The sequence below is a fragment of the Mauremys mutica genome, chromosome 19 (assembly GCF_020497125.1).
Source record: "Mauremys mutica isolate MM-2020 ecotype Southern chromosome 19, ASM2049712v1, whole genome shotgun sequence".
NCBI classification, from domain to species: domain Eukaryota; kingdom Metazoa; phylum Chordata; order Testudines; family Geoemydidae; genus Mauremys; species Mauremys mutica.
The window spans coordinates 12,194,035-12,209,009 of record NC_059090.1 but is presented as its reverse complement, the minus strand read 5'-3'; the positions used below and the strand labels follow the sequence as shown (position 1 = coordinate 12,209,009).

At 43.5% G+C, this 14,975-nt stretch overlaps 1 protein-coding gene across 5 annotated transcripts in view; it reads right to left on the bottom strand.

Moving 5' to 3' along the window:
- The window catches only part of AUTS2 (activator of transcription and developmental regulator AUTS2), a 1,197,597-nt gene that overhangs the window by 1,079,013 nt on the left and 103,609 nt on the right, over nucleotides 1-14,975 (bottom strand). For 3 of the 5 annotated variants that reach the window (XM_044993662.1, XM_044993667.1, XM_044993668.1), the window contains exon 3: nucleotides 13,204-13,320. The exons of 1 other annotated variant lie outside the window; for it this stretch is intronic. The gene's annotated coding sequence lies outside the window, so the exon portion shown is untranslated. Of the gene's footprint in view, nucleotides 1-13,191; nucleotides 13,321-14,975 lie in introns of all 5 variants that reach the window. One more of the 5 variants, XM_044993664.1, reaches the window with a different exon arrangement.

Below are 14,975 nucleotides of genomic sequence, written 5' to 3'. Positions count from 1 at the left end.
CAATTTTCTGGCCTGTGTTATACAGAAGGTGAGACTAGATGATCTAATGGGCTCTTCTGGCCTTCAACAACAACAACAAAATCTATGACTTGGGAACAGGTTTAAACTAAACCAAAATAAGCCACTCCTAAAGAGAAATAAAAGTATACACATGGCCTTTGGCATCGGTTAAACAACATTATTTTTAAAAAAAAATCACACCTACAGTTAAACTGGTGCAACTTTCTCCAGTTGACAATGCCTCAGTTTCCATGACCAATTGATTCTTGGCCTCTGTGCGGAAAATACCACCAACGAGGCTAGTTGCTACACACACCCCTTTCCAGTAGAAACAGGATGATGGACACAAACTCATTTGGCACACTATGAACCCCTGTTGCATTATCACAGCTTGTGCTGGATGCAACCTTTTAAAGATGTCTTGACTAAACTTGACTAAAGTTTCCACCGAAAGCATCGGATTTCCTCGAAAAATTCCAAGTATTAGTCAAAACCTAAAGATTTTTGATTGAAGATTTTTTGTTTTTCAATGAATAGCTGTATTCTGTGGAAAAAGAAAACATTTTCTGGCCTACTCTACTTTCTAAATTTCAACAAAATCTTACAAACTATTTTTTCTTGATATCTTTTGGAAAAGTTCAATTTGGGGATGAAAATTTCCCTCATCATCTTGAAACAAAAAAAAAAGCTCCTTTCCCGGCTTTTTGACCAGCTCAATTTAAAAACAATAATAAACAAAAAACCCTCCAATTTTGATCAAAATATTCATCCACCTTCTTTATTCATCAGCATTTAGTGGTATGTTGTTTTTAACTCATATCAAGTGAGAGCACGTGGCCTTGTTAGATGATGCTCAAATTGTGTTAGTTATGGTACGTCACTCTGAAGTAGCTGGAATGATTATAGTCAGGGAAGAGCCTGCTTATTTATTTCACATGTCCGACATCCTTTCTCTTGCCCCCTCTGCCCTGCTGACACAGAGCTCTTTGAAGTGTCCCCTATGTAACACTTCCTCGTTCCTAAGCTGGGCACATCCCTCGGGAGTTGAGCAAAGAGCCATTATTTGGTTGTAGGGGAACCTGAGGGTTCATAGATCTTAAAAAACTCTTCGTTTATATAGAGTGGGAAGGAAGAAAAAGCGTAAGTCCATCAGAACCCCGTGTCAATGATTGGTGGAGGTAGTGCATGAATCAAGGCCTTTGGGTGGATTTACCCTCACTGGTGGTTATGCCATTTTATAAATGAAAGAGCAAAGACAGATTGCTTCGGAGAGGGCATGGCAGGACCTCAAACATTAAATCACAAAAGAGCTGATGGCATCAGTGAGATTTTCTTTGGCAATGTTCAGCACCGAAGGCTGGCTACTCCCTCCCTCCCCGTGTACGTATTAGAACGGTGCAGGGCAATCTGCTATACTTAAGAGTCTCTTGACGTTTCCATTATATAAATCTCGTATTAATTCACCTCAGCCTGAAACTTGATCTACTGAATAATTTGTCAGCACACAAGCAACTGCTGGGGGGTTGCTTTTGCTTTGTTTTTTAAATAAGTGACATTAATCAGGCTCAGCAAGGCTTTTTTTTTTTTTAAATGCACTAGAATAGTCAGTCTAATTGTGTGGAGAATCGGATATTGTGGCCACTCAAGGTCTAGTATTAGGAAGTGCTGAGCACAGACGATACCCCCTTAAGTCAATGGGAACCGAGGACAGTCAGCATCCTACAGAAAACAAAACACTCAGCTCCTGACCGCATCAGGTACTTAGGGCCAAGACCCTGCTCCCATTGAAGTCAATGGGAGTTTTGCCTTTTACTTCAATGAAGTGCAGAGAGCTTTTGAAAACCCCACCTATGTTGGCCCTGATCTTGCAAGCTGGTCCACCTACAAGGAACTCTGGGCCCACTGGACTGTGGGTGCAGAGCACCCTGCAGGATCCATTCCTAAGGCAGTGCATTCATGTGGGCCCAGATATCCTCTTAGGCAGAGAAGGCCCATTGACTTAATGGGAGCAGGATTGGACCCTTATGCCCTGTCTACACGAGAGTCTTTCAGTAAGAATGTTCCCAGCAGTGCCACCAGCAGTTCCACAGGCGATAGCTTTGTTGGAAACCATTGTTTACACAAGTCTCCAGCAGCTCCCCAGCTTTTTCATCAGTGTGTCATTTAAACCTGCTCAGTGGTGGCACCAACACTGGATGCAGCCTTGTCTAGTCCACAGACCAGTTCAGCCGCATCTTAGTGTATACGCTAGTTGCAGCAAAGCTACACTGATTTATATTAGTTAAGGATCAGGCCTCCGTATGAGACACTGCTGCCTTCTGACATTTGTAAACAGCAACTATATTTAATTTTGGAAAACAAACCGTTGCCTGCCACAACACTATTCCTACACCTGGACTGCTACTGGCTGCAATCACTAGAGAAGAACATTTCTTACATTAGGGTTCTGAACCCTATTGTGGCACCATAATACAGTTGAAAATCCTGTTTTATAGACTCAGATAAAACATAAATTGTAAGGCAATGAAAAAGGTTTAGGAAATCTTCCCCATTATGGGAGAGTGTCTCACAACCTTTTCAAAATGCAATATGCAGGCTATAAAACAAAGGACAATAATTCCATGGATACTGATTTCTATGAAATGAAAGAATAATACCAGAACACCACTTAGCAAGCTGAGAAGAATGACACCACTAGACTCTCTCTGAAATCCTCTCAGTTTAGCCGTACAACTCTGTCTTGCCCAGAGCCTAGCATGCTAACTCTGCTTTGCAGAATAAAATGCTGCGGTTACAAACTTAAAAGAAGAAAGAAAGGGAGAAAGATGTGAAGCAGACAAGACAAGAGAGAAAAGGCCATATCAGGCCATATTTGAAACTGGATTTCAATGATAAGGCAGAGAGATTCAGGAAGGCTTTTCCAGGTGGAAGGAGCTGCTGACAAGTCTCTTGCACCATCAGTAACACAACTGTGTTAAGTGACAGAAAGTAGGCAGGGGAATACATAGACAAGCCTGGGGTCAGATCCTCAGCTGGTACAAGTCAGTGTTGCTCTACTGAAGGGCCTCTGGCACACAAAGATAATTTTTTGTACTGTGTCCTGAAATGAATGAGAAGCCCTTGGCATTGTTTGAAGATGGGTTTGACATGGTCTTGTTTCTTGTGGGGAAGCCAGCAGCAATGTTCTGCCCATGCTGGAGTCTTGAGAGTGGAGTGCCAGTGAGGCCAGAGAGATTGGAGTTGTAGTAGTAAAGCCAAGAGGAGACAAAGACGTGAATGAGGAGCCCAGTAGAGGTGGAGCCAAGGCACACGTGGCCAACATTATAAATTCGCTCAACTCCATTTGTGCAGACACAAGGGGCCTTGTTCGCCGTGCTTTTGTGTCATTAACATCTGTGCAGCGTGACACACTACCACATCAGAATGGGAGCACTAGATGCCTTATCGCACTCACTGTGAAGCGAGATAAACAACACAAGATACCAGGTGGTGGAGAATCAAGCCCAGTGTACAGGTGAGGAAGAGAATTTAGAGTCAAGAAAGGCCCCCAAGGTCACATCAAAAAGCCACAGGGTGTCTGGAGGCGACGCAGTTGCTATGGATTTTACACTGGAGAAAGAACAGAATTTTGCTCAGTGGAGAAAAACGGGAGGCCTGAGTCAAGGAGGAAAAGGATGGAGCTAGAGTTGCATACAAGGAACCTCTTCTGTGCTGAGTGAACTGTCTTGAGGCACTTAAGTGAAGGAAGTAGAAATGAAGCTACATGTTTATTTGGCAAAGATTTCTGTGGCACTTTATAGACTAACAAACATATTGGAGCATGAGCTTTCGTGGGTGAATACCCACTTTGTCGGATGCATCCATAAGTTGCCACAGAACTCTTTGCCCCTTTTACAGATCCAGACTAAAACGGCTACCCCTCTAATGTTTATTTGGGTGACACAGAAGCAGGGAGAGGATCCCAAAAGGGACATTTAGGAGAACTGCTTTGAAGCAGCATAGGATGGGGGGTGGGAAGGCAGGAGGAGTTGGGGAGTGAGAGGAAATTAGTGTAAAAATGGCCACAGGGCCATGGAGGTGAGGACAAGAAGCTAGACTCCAATATGGAAGGCCAGAGAAGGGATCTGAAATAGGGTTGTGACACAGCCAGGGCAGCAGGAGCGAAAGACGACTGTGAAGGCACAATTTTGGATGGACCAAAACAGAGCAAGAAGAGATACAAAAAGGCCAGAGAGGAGGAGGAGGAGAAGTAGATGAGCTAAAAGTTAAAGGTGGTGTGGACCACGTCCTTTGTCAGCGATGGAGAAGATTCGGGAGCCATGTAAGTGGAGATCTCTTTCAGAGCAGCAGTACAGCTGGATCAGTCATAGATACCGTGTGGATTAACGTTCTATCCACATTTATAAGATTATGTAGGAAGAAGCCTTCCTTTTTCATAAAGTCACCCCCCTGAAGCCACTGTGAAGACTGGTAATAGCACTTAGTAGGAGACCACAAAATTAAGACCTTTTACTGCTGGAGTGCCCCTGATTCTTTAAGAATTCATGATGTGGTCTGATTCTAAATGTTGATAAAAGATCCAACTGCTTCAGTAGCTGCAGCAGTTCATTTAGAAATACCATGTAGATTTCAGGTTTTTACATGGAAAACTGACACAACACTACAGCCTTGTTAGCAATCACCAACTACTGAGTAAAGGCAGCTGAACACTAGCTGTTAGCTAGCATTCCATGGCATATAATCCTCATAGGACAGAAGACAAGTGCAGAACTGGGCTGAGAGAACACAGCTGATAACATTGTTTTAATAATAATAATAAATAGTACAGTAGCACCGTGATGTACATGCAGCTTCACAATTTACTTAACATTCCTGAGTTTGTATTAATAGCTCAGTTTACTGTGGATTGTGCTCATGGCAAAAGGAAGCAACACTGGTTTATATTATATGCAAGATGGTAACAGTAGCCAAAGCACATCTTGCCTGTTGGTCATCACAAGACGACTTCTCTGTATTTACAGATCATAGAATCATAGACTATCAGGGTTGAAAGGGACCTCAGGTGGTCATCTAGTCCAACCCCCTGCTCAAAGCAGGACCAATCCCCAACTAGATTATCCCAGCCAGGGCTTTGTCAAGCCTGACCTTAGAAACCTCTAAGGAAGGAGATTCCATCACCTCCCCAGGTAACCCAGTCCAGTGCTTCACCACCCTCCTAGTAAAAAAGTTTTTCCTAATATCCAACCTAAACCTCCCCCACTGCAACTTGAGACCACTACTTCTTGTTCTGTCATCTGGTACCACTGAGAATAGTCTAGATCCATGCTCTCTGGAAGCCCCTTTCAGGTAGTTGAAAGCAGCTATCAAATCCCCCCTCATTCTTCCCTTCTGCTGACTAAATAATCCCAGCTCCCTCAGCCTCTCCTCATAAGTCATGTGCTCCAGCCCCCTAATCATTTTTGTTGCCCTCCGCTGGACTCTTTCCAATTTTTCCACATCCTTTTTGTAGTGTGGGGCCCAAAACTGGACACAGTACTCCAGATGAGGCCTCACCAATGCCGAATAGACGGAAATGATCACGTCCCTCGATCTGCTGGCAATGCTCCTACTTATACAGCCCAAAATGCCATTAGCCTTCTTGGCAACAAGGGCACACTGTTGACTCCTATCCAGCTTCTCATCCACTGTAATCCCCAGGTCCTTTTCTGCAGAACTGCTGCCTAGTCATTCGGTCCCTAGTCTGTAACAGTGAATGGGATTCGTCTGTCCTAAGTGCAGTACTTTGCACTTGTCCTTGTTGAACCACATCAGATTTCTTTTGGCCCAGTCTTCTAATTTGTCTAGGTCCCTCTGTATCCTATCCCTACCCTCCAGTATCTACAACTCCTCCCAGTGTAGTGTCATCTGCAAACTTGCTGAGAGTGCAGTCCATGCCATCCTCCAGATCATGAATGAAGATATTGAACAAAACCGGCCCCAAGACTGACCCTAAGGGCACTCCACTTGATACTGGCTGCCAACTAGACATGGAGCCGAATGACTAATATGCTGGACCACATGTCTTTGTGCAAGGTTTCTTATCCCCTCTGCCATCTGCCTGTGTCTGATAATGCTCATAAACTAATACATAAGTGTTAACTGAAAGTTTGGGCCTCAATCAGCCTAGATGACCTGAAATGGATGGAGCAATGCTGATTTAATTCATGTTGCACATCGCTACATAAATGGCGAACACTTACCATCAGATTACCACCTGGCGACCCATGTGAAATAAGTTGGTGGTCTCCAGTCAGTTCCTAATGAACAGGAATTCATATCACAAAACCACCACTATAACCGGCACGACTTAGCTCCCTGGTTGGCAGTCTCAGTTGAGTGGTAAATGAATGGAGGCCAGGGAGACTGAACTTCCTTCTCACCCCTACACCTCTAGGGCAATTTAGGAGCAAATTAGAAGGTGGTGCAAAGATGTTGGCTGTGCTGCTTTCTCTGCTTGGTGAATAAGGGAAGGACAATTAAGAACTAAACGCCATCACTATAAATTAAGGGGGAGATTTTCAAAGGCACAAAGGGCAGTTATGCATACAGTTTAGCTTCCCAACTTCCATTCATTTGCAAGTGAACTTCTTCTTGTGTCTTTGAATCTCTCTCCTTAAACACCCCCCCCCAATTAGTTTTTATTAAAGGAGGAATGAGTCATCCCTGAAGGAGCATGGTGGGCTAAGGATAGCATTTCACTTTATTCTGCCCAAAGGACAGCTTTATTCTGGCTAAGGACAGCATTTCACTTTATTCTGCCATTGATCATGAGTATATTTGAAGACTCAGATATCAATGGATATCAGGCTTGCTGCAGGTTGCAAATGCTGTAGTGTATGGAAATAAGGTAGTAGCCCTTTAAATAGTTTGCGAGCCCTCTGATTCTCACTGCATGTGTGTTGAGAAGCCACCAGAATTCAGTCAGAGCAGAAAAGTGTATGTAACTAGGCATGGCATGGTTGTGTATATTTATTAAACGGTTATTTGGGACCTAATTGTGCCTGTGGGATTTATTCATATTGTTTTTGTTGTGTAAAGAGCAAAAGACAGCAGATGCACTGGAAGGAGCCAGGTGTTGTTATTAATTATTATTAGTTTGTGTTATGGTAGCAGTGAGAGGCCCCAACCAAGATCAGGGCCTCATGGTAGCGCTGCAAATAAACATAGTAAGAGACAGTCCCGGTACTGAAGAACTCACAGGCCAAACAGATGAGAGAGAAAGTAAGTACTAGCTCCATCTTGCAGTGATACTAATGAACCTGCTGCTTACATAGATCACAAAGCACTTTACAAGAGAAATAACTATTGTTACCCCCATTTTGCAGATGGAGAACCGAGGCCCAGAGAGATTAAGAGTACATCTGCATTGCAGCCAGGGTTGTGATTTGCAGATTGTGTAGATGTACCTGCACTAGCTGTGGTCTGGCTAGTACACTAATAGCAGTGAGGACACGGCAGGATTGGTTTCGGCCCAGGCTGCACAAACCTACATGTTCACCTGGGTATGTCTACTCACGTTGCAAAGCACACCTCTGGCTGCAGTGTAGACATGCCCAAGATCATAGCAGGAGTCAGAAATTGAATCCTGATCTCCTGAGTCCCTCCCCAGTGCCTTCATCACAAGACTACTTCTCCCCAGTTTGGTGAGGGAAACTTTGCCTTATGCTAGGCAGGATTGTCACCCCTGGCATTGATAAAGCCCCATGTTCATTCACCACGTTAACAATATATTAGTGGAGCAGATTTCAAGTGCAGAGACTACATCTGTCATTACACACACTAGTCGGATTTTTGCTTGTAAAATAGATGCTAACATAAAACAGCACTTCTGTGTTTATTTTCCTAAAATCTGCTTTTGGAAGAAAAGTAGGGGACTATTTATTTAAGTAAAAACTTCAAAGAAGGTGAGATTTTGCAAATGCTATGGGTGAGACAGCAAGAGAAACCAGATGTATGGTATAGACCTATTATAGATTAAATGAAATTTCTTCTATGAAAGACTGGGAAGAAGTCGCCATATGAACTAACATGTTTACTTGTGATTATGAAGTGCAGTGGAGCAGATAAAACCATTTAGTTATATAAAAAGTAGTTATTACTAGGATATAATGATTTGCGGATTTGTAATGCTATTATAAATTGGATCAATATGTTCCAGTTCATCTTACTGTACATTTTTAACATAACTGTCGCACTTATGATACATGCTGTGGGTAAAGTCTAAGCTAGTGGATACAGAAAGAACCCCCTTGAGATACGACTGGTTGTGTTGTCGGAGGCACAGCGGGCTCCGAAGCTTCACTAATAGTCATTTCTCTTGTTCAGGAAGAGAGCTTAATTGTCATGTAGGATATATGGGATGATCTCTCAGGGGTTCATGTTGACAGAGCATTAACACACATGAAAGCTTTTGGATCCCATGACATGATCCATCATGAAGTAAAGACAAGTTGTCTGCATCACATAGGATGGATTTATATAGAAGTCAAATCATTAGCATAGAAAGGTCATCTCTCGTCAGTCATTATAGTATAACACAGATAGTCGATAACTTCTTGAGTTCCCCACAGAACAGTATTCAGGCCCTCTTACAGCTGTGTTTTTAGCGCTGGTAAACAACCCAAAACAAGCTTTGCTGAGGCCTGCAAATGTAGGCGCCACTGAAACAGAACCACCTGGATTTCAGGGTACGTCTACACTGCAGTGGGGAGCATGCCTCTCAGCCCCAGTAGAGAGACTCTCATTAGTTCTGCTCATGCTAGAGTGCTAAAAATAGCAGTGTGGATGTAGCGGCTCAGGCTAGCTCCCTGAACTCAGTACCCAGGTGGCGGGGGTCAAGCAGGCTTGGACTCAATGTGCCTAAATGTCTACACTCCTGTTTTGAGCAAGCTAGTGCAAGTCTGTCTACCTGGCTGGGAGGCATGCTCCTGGCTGCAGGGTAGACATACCCTCACGCTTCTACTCTGTGCTCTCCTTTAAGTGAATAGAAACATATGGTATAAACAGCCTTGCATGTATACTACTGCCCTCCACAGGATACAATCAGAACTGTGTTTCATAGGCTCTCTACTGCTAATAGCTAAAGAAGATATTAGTTTAGTTCAAGTGGCAGGGGCCTGCGCATTTGAAGCAGGAGAATCTAAGTTCTATCCCTGCTGCCGTCACGAAGATTTCAAAGGCTGTGCTGTAAGTATAATGGCTACCAGACAGTCTTAAGCTACAGCTGAGTTTCACTTTTATTAGTCCCTATTATTTTGTGTTATTGCCTGGCAGAGATATTAATTAAATGTGGTCAGGCCAACACTGGTGGGATAATTTCTCTGCATGCAGCAACCAAGTCCCTGGGCCTGAAAAGATCATCGACAAAGTGTCCCATTAAAAAATGGAACATTGGATGATGTTGAGCAAGTCACTGCCCCGCTTTATGCCTCAGTTTCCCGATCTGTAAAATGGGGATCATGATACTGACCTCCTTTGTAAAGTGCTCTGAGATCTGTGGATGATAAATGCTAGGTAAGAGCTAGGTATTATTATGTCAGTGCTGAGCAATGAGTAAGAGGTGAGTCTGGTTGAGCCTGATGCATTCCAAGCCCAGATATAACTCCATTGACTTTACTTAGGAAATTATGATGAGAAACCAGCATTGCCATGAGTGCTATTTTATAATCATTCAACAAACCATTTCAGATTGTGTACATTTCAGCGGAGGTAAAGGCCAGGTTGAAAGTTTAACCCTAAAGTTCCAAAGCCATTACTGAAGCAGTAACAGTAGCCTTTTACAGACTGTATATGGATGACTGCTGAGCCTGCCAACTATATTGTCTTTCAGTGGCAGCCTGAACCTTTTGCCTTTGTGGTAACTTTGCCAGCAAACAGATCTGTAGCATTTTATATCATCTCTTTTCAGAAGCATCTGTTTAGAAAAGTGTCACTAAAAATCTTTAACGACCGGAATATAGTAGATTTTGAAAGAAAATGATCCTGGTGTGGCAAATGACCCACCTTGTTCAATATTACCCTTACCCATATCAGAGGGTAGCTTTACAAGGGTGGCTTCGTAGCTAAACCCACCTAAATTTAGAGGAGATCCAGTAAAAGGCTTTGGGGTTTGTCTCATTTAATGGACAAATTAGGACAGGCTAGATCTGTGCTCTAAAAGAAACAAACCACTGGTATGCTGTGATAGATACAAACCACTGGGATGGAACATTAAGCATCAGCTAATGGATTTGACTTTTGATTAACAGGCACCATTATGATCTAGTTTGTCCTCCTACATGACACAGGCCAGAGAACATCACCCAGTAATTCCTGCATTGAGACCATGGTTGGTTTGAACTATAACAATTTTTTTTTAAAAATAGGCAGGGTGAAATCCTGGTTCCACTAAAGTCAATGGCAAAATTCCCATTGACTTCAGTGGGGCCAAGATTTCACTCTGTTTTTTGTCTCTCGATCTCAAGATATCAGAGGGGTAGCCGCATTAGTCTGTATCCACAAAAAAAACAAAGAGTCCGGTGGCAACTTAAAGACTAACAGATTTATTTGGGCATAAGCTTTCATGGGTAAAAACCCCACTTCTTCAGATGCATGGAATGAAAATTACAGATGCAGGCATAAATATACTGACACACAGGGCCGGCTCCAGCATTTTTGCCGCCCCAAGCGGCGCCAAAAAAACCCCAACACAAAGCTGTGATCGGTGGCACTTCAGTGGCATCTCTACCGCCGCCGCTTCATTCTTCGGTGGCAATTCGGCGACAGGGCCTTCCCTCCAAGAGGGACTAAGGGACCCGCTGCCGAATTGCCACCTGAAGAGCCGGAGGTGCCGCCCCTTTCCGTTGACCACCCCAAGCACTTGCTTGCTGTGCTGGTGCCTGGAGCCGGCCCTGCTGACACATATATTGCCTACTCTGTCCCCATATCTACTCTAGCGACACCATCAGAGGATCCAACCACATGAGCCACACCATCAGGGGCTCATTCACCTGCACATCTACTAATGTGATATATGCCATCATGTGCCAGCAATTCCCCTCTGCCATGTACATTGGCCAAACCGCATAGTCTCTACATAAAAGGATAAATGAACACAAATAAGACATCAGGAATGGTAACATACAAAAGCCAGTAGGAGAACACTTCAATCTCCCTGGACATTCTACAACAGATTAAAAGTAGCCATCCTTCAACAAAAAAACTTCAAAAACAGACTTCAAAGAGAAACTGCTGAGCTACAATTCATTTGCAAACTTAACACCATTAATTTGGGCTTGAATAGGGACTGGCTGGCTCACTACAAAAGCAATTTTCCCTCTCTCGGTGTTGACATCTCCTCATCAATTACTGGGAGTGGACCACAGCCACCCTGATCGAACTGGCCTTGTCAACACTGGTTCTCCACTTGTAAGGTAACTTCCTTCTCTTCACGTGTCAGTATATTTATGCCTGCATCTGTAATTTTCACTCCATGAATCTGAAGAAGTGGGGTTTTTACCCACAAAAGCTTATGCCCAAATAAATCTGTTCGTCTTTAAGGTGCCACCGGACTCCCCGTTGTTTTTTATCTCAAGATGTGATTTTTGTTGTAGCCAAAAACAGTACCCCACAGTGACTCCAGCATTAACATGCTTAAGCAGCTTTGTTCGGAGAAAAATGTGGCCTGCTCCTTTGCACATGATTTGATCTAGATCTTTCATCTAGGAAGGTGTAATAAGCCAGCCAGAGAGTTAGGATTTGTCTACATGCTACATTAAGTTTAACTAAAGGTATGGTTTTAAAAGTGATTTAGTTAAATTGGTGAAAAAAAGGCAACGTGGAAGCTCTTATTTCAGTTTTGACTGAGCTTAAATCCATTTAGAACAGGTTAAATTGAAATAAGACACACACACACTGAAACAAGGGCCAGCAGTGGGTCTGCACTTGTTTAACTAAATCAGTGCAAAGTTGCATGTGCACATCCCCATAGTTAAAAGAAAGAATGAGCTTCTGTAAAATACACAAAGCTAGCGCTGAGCATTGGAGAGGGAATGGTTGCTAACCAAATATCACAGCAAGTGAAGTTAAGATTTTAGAAGTAATGATCTTCAAAACACACAAGGTGCTGGCATTGCAATGAGCTCCAAGCAGGCATAATGGCTGACCCACATGGAGCTCTCCAAACCGTCTGCCCTGCAGGCAGAAGCCTGTTTTGATGGAATATACTGTCTGCTACACCCAATAGTGTGCCCAATAAAACTATGGTTCATGGAGAGTTCGTGGGATCTGCTCCAGGACTATCCTCGCTGCAATGCATGTTGGGCCTGATCCTGTCAGGTACTGGGTACCTCCTGAGAAGGGCTAAACACTGCTAAGTCTCATGGGAGTCAAGAGCACCCCGCCCTTCTCAGAAGCTCTCAAACTTTGCAGGATCAGGCCCATTGTGCACTAGTGCTGGTTGAAATTTACTCTGCTCATGACAAGGCAACAAGAGCATGAGCTATGAATTGACCACACAACGGTATTTAAATACTGCATATATTAAGCACTGCAGTCAAATGCTGGCAAACGACACAGCATTGGCTTGTATTTCCTTCAGTTCCTTCCACGTTAACAAAAAGAAAATCAAAAACAAAAAACCACCAAGAAATGGATTTTTTCGGCTTTGTTTTACTCCCACCTTGCCTGCCCCCTGTCATCTGATTTTTACACCTCATCTTTATGTTTTTATTCAGCTCATCTTTGTGTTTTCTTTCCCCCCACTCCCCACACCCCTGGATCAGCTTTTTCTCCATGTCTGGCACCTGTGATTATCTCCTTCAGTTTCACAATGCAGACTTGCAGAGCGGCATTTAATAACAGGGAAGATTTGACTGACTGTAGCTTTGATAATGGTGGTGGGAAAGGCACAATCATTGCCTCTTTCAACAGTACGCTTTGTGAAGAAAGCCTTCTACAGTGTCCCAATCTGATCAAAATCCCAGATTCCACCCATAATTATACCTTTCCTCCCATACCTATCCACCTTCTTTTCAAAATTAAGCTATTGTGGGGTGACACCAGCCTCTTGTTAAGTGGGGGAGGTGGGAGGTAAACTCCTTAAAGAGAAAAATATTAAATTCACAAGGCAAGAGATTGTATTTCTTCCATGTCCTTTTATGTACCAGCACTCACTCTGAGTCTGACCTAAAGGAGCGTCCGTTTTTTGGCTGTCTACTTTCTTTTTGCTGCGGCAAGGCTGCGATCTGGTCAGACCTCGGACACCAAGGCAAGGTAGGGCTGGTCAGTTATTAGATGAGAGACCTGCAAATAAAATACGAAGGACTGCAGATTAGTAGCCAGTGATGAATAAATGTTCAGATTCTGCAAACATCAATACCTCCAGCAGGGAACGCTCTATCTGCTGTGCTTGGGAAGAGATATAACATTGAGGTCATGTCCACTTGTGTCCATGAAAGATATTATCGTATTATTTGGGAACATTACATGGTCTAGCAGCTAAACCAGGAGACCGGGTGAGTCCCCAACTCTGCCATTGACCTGCTGGGTGACAATAGTGAAATCACTTCCACTTCTGTGCCTGAGTTTCACCTTCTGTGCAATGGGGATGGTGCTGACCTCCTTTGTAAAGCACTTTGAAACCTACTGATGAAAAGCACTAGGTAAGTGTATCACTATTATCTGTAATAGGAGGGTCTTGGTTAACTTCTAACTTGGATTACATTCTACCTGTCTTAAATTCACGCTACAGTTTCAGTTGGATAAATTGTTCTTCACTTCTCTTTATGAGACAAAGCACTTTGCAAGTGAATTAAACTAAACTGAATTAAGGACACTTTATTTCTGAATAACTGGATCCATACAAGGGCTTTATGTGGTTTAACTAATCCACTTCAAATTGACACCTTTAGTTAATTCAGATTAATTTTCCTGGATGTCTCCATGTAGACAAGCCCTAAATCTCAAGATTTCTAGTAAACTGATGCATGAGGATATGTCTACACTGCAGTCAAAAACCCATGGCTGGCTGATGCCAGCTGACTCAGGCTCATGAGGCTCAGGCTGTGGGGCTGTTTAACTGCCCTCTAGATTTCCACGCTCTGGCTGGAGCTTGGGCTCTAAGATACTGTGAGATAGAAGTGTCCTAGAGCTCGGGTGCAGCCCAAGCCCAGATATCTACACTGCAGTTAAACAGCCCTGCAGCCTGAACCCCAGTTAGTTGACACGGGCCAGCCGTGAGTTTTTAATTTCAGTGTAGACACACACTCTCATCTGTGTTGGCAAATTGCCTGAGTTCTGAAACTGTTTTCAAGAACCAACCCTGGAAAGGGTTTCAAGTAACACGGTTGTGTTGGCTGGCGTGGACAGAGCTTACCCAAATTAAAATGATTATGGAAGCAAAGAAATGACCAATCAACTGGAAAGGTTTGAATGGAAGGGATACGAGGTGGGACTTCTGGCAAAGCACATGACTGCAAAATCAGTTGCAACTGCCTCTGGATTGCCTCCTGGCAGGAAGAATGCAGCTGCTACATTCTAGAATATGATCAATAAAGTGCTAACAAGCCTGGACAAATTCACAGTAGCCTGTTTTGATGAGGACTAGTTACTGCACGCATAGATAGGGTGCAAACGGGCCAGACTATCATACAGAAAAATCTCAGCTTGGCATGGCCGAGGCAACACATTTAGGACAACGCATGGAGAGTCAAGTGATTGATCCAAGTCCACTCAGGTCAATGAGAGTCTTTTCCTTGACTTCAATGGGCTTTGTATCGGGTTCCCTGCCATTAATGACCTAGTCTTCAGAATGGATTTCAGCATCGTTTTTTACATCCAGTTCTACTGGCCAACACAGTACAGCAGGGCCGAAGTGGTGGGAGCTTGTCTTTACGTATCACTTCAGCTGCCAAGCAGGGTACACAAGCTAGCAGCTAATACGCTGGGCCAAATCCACA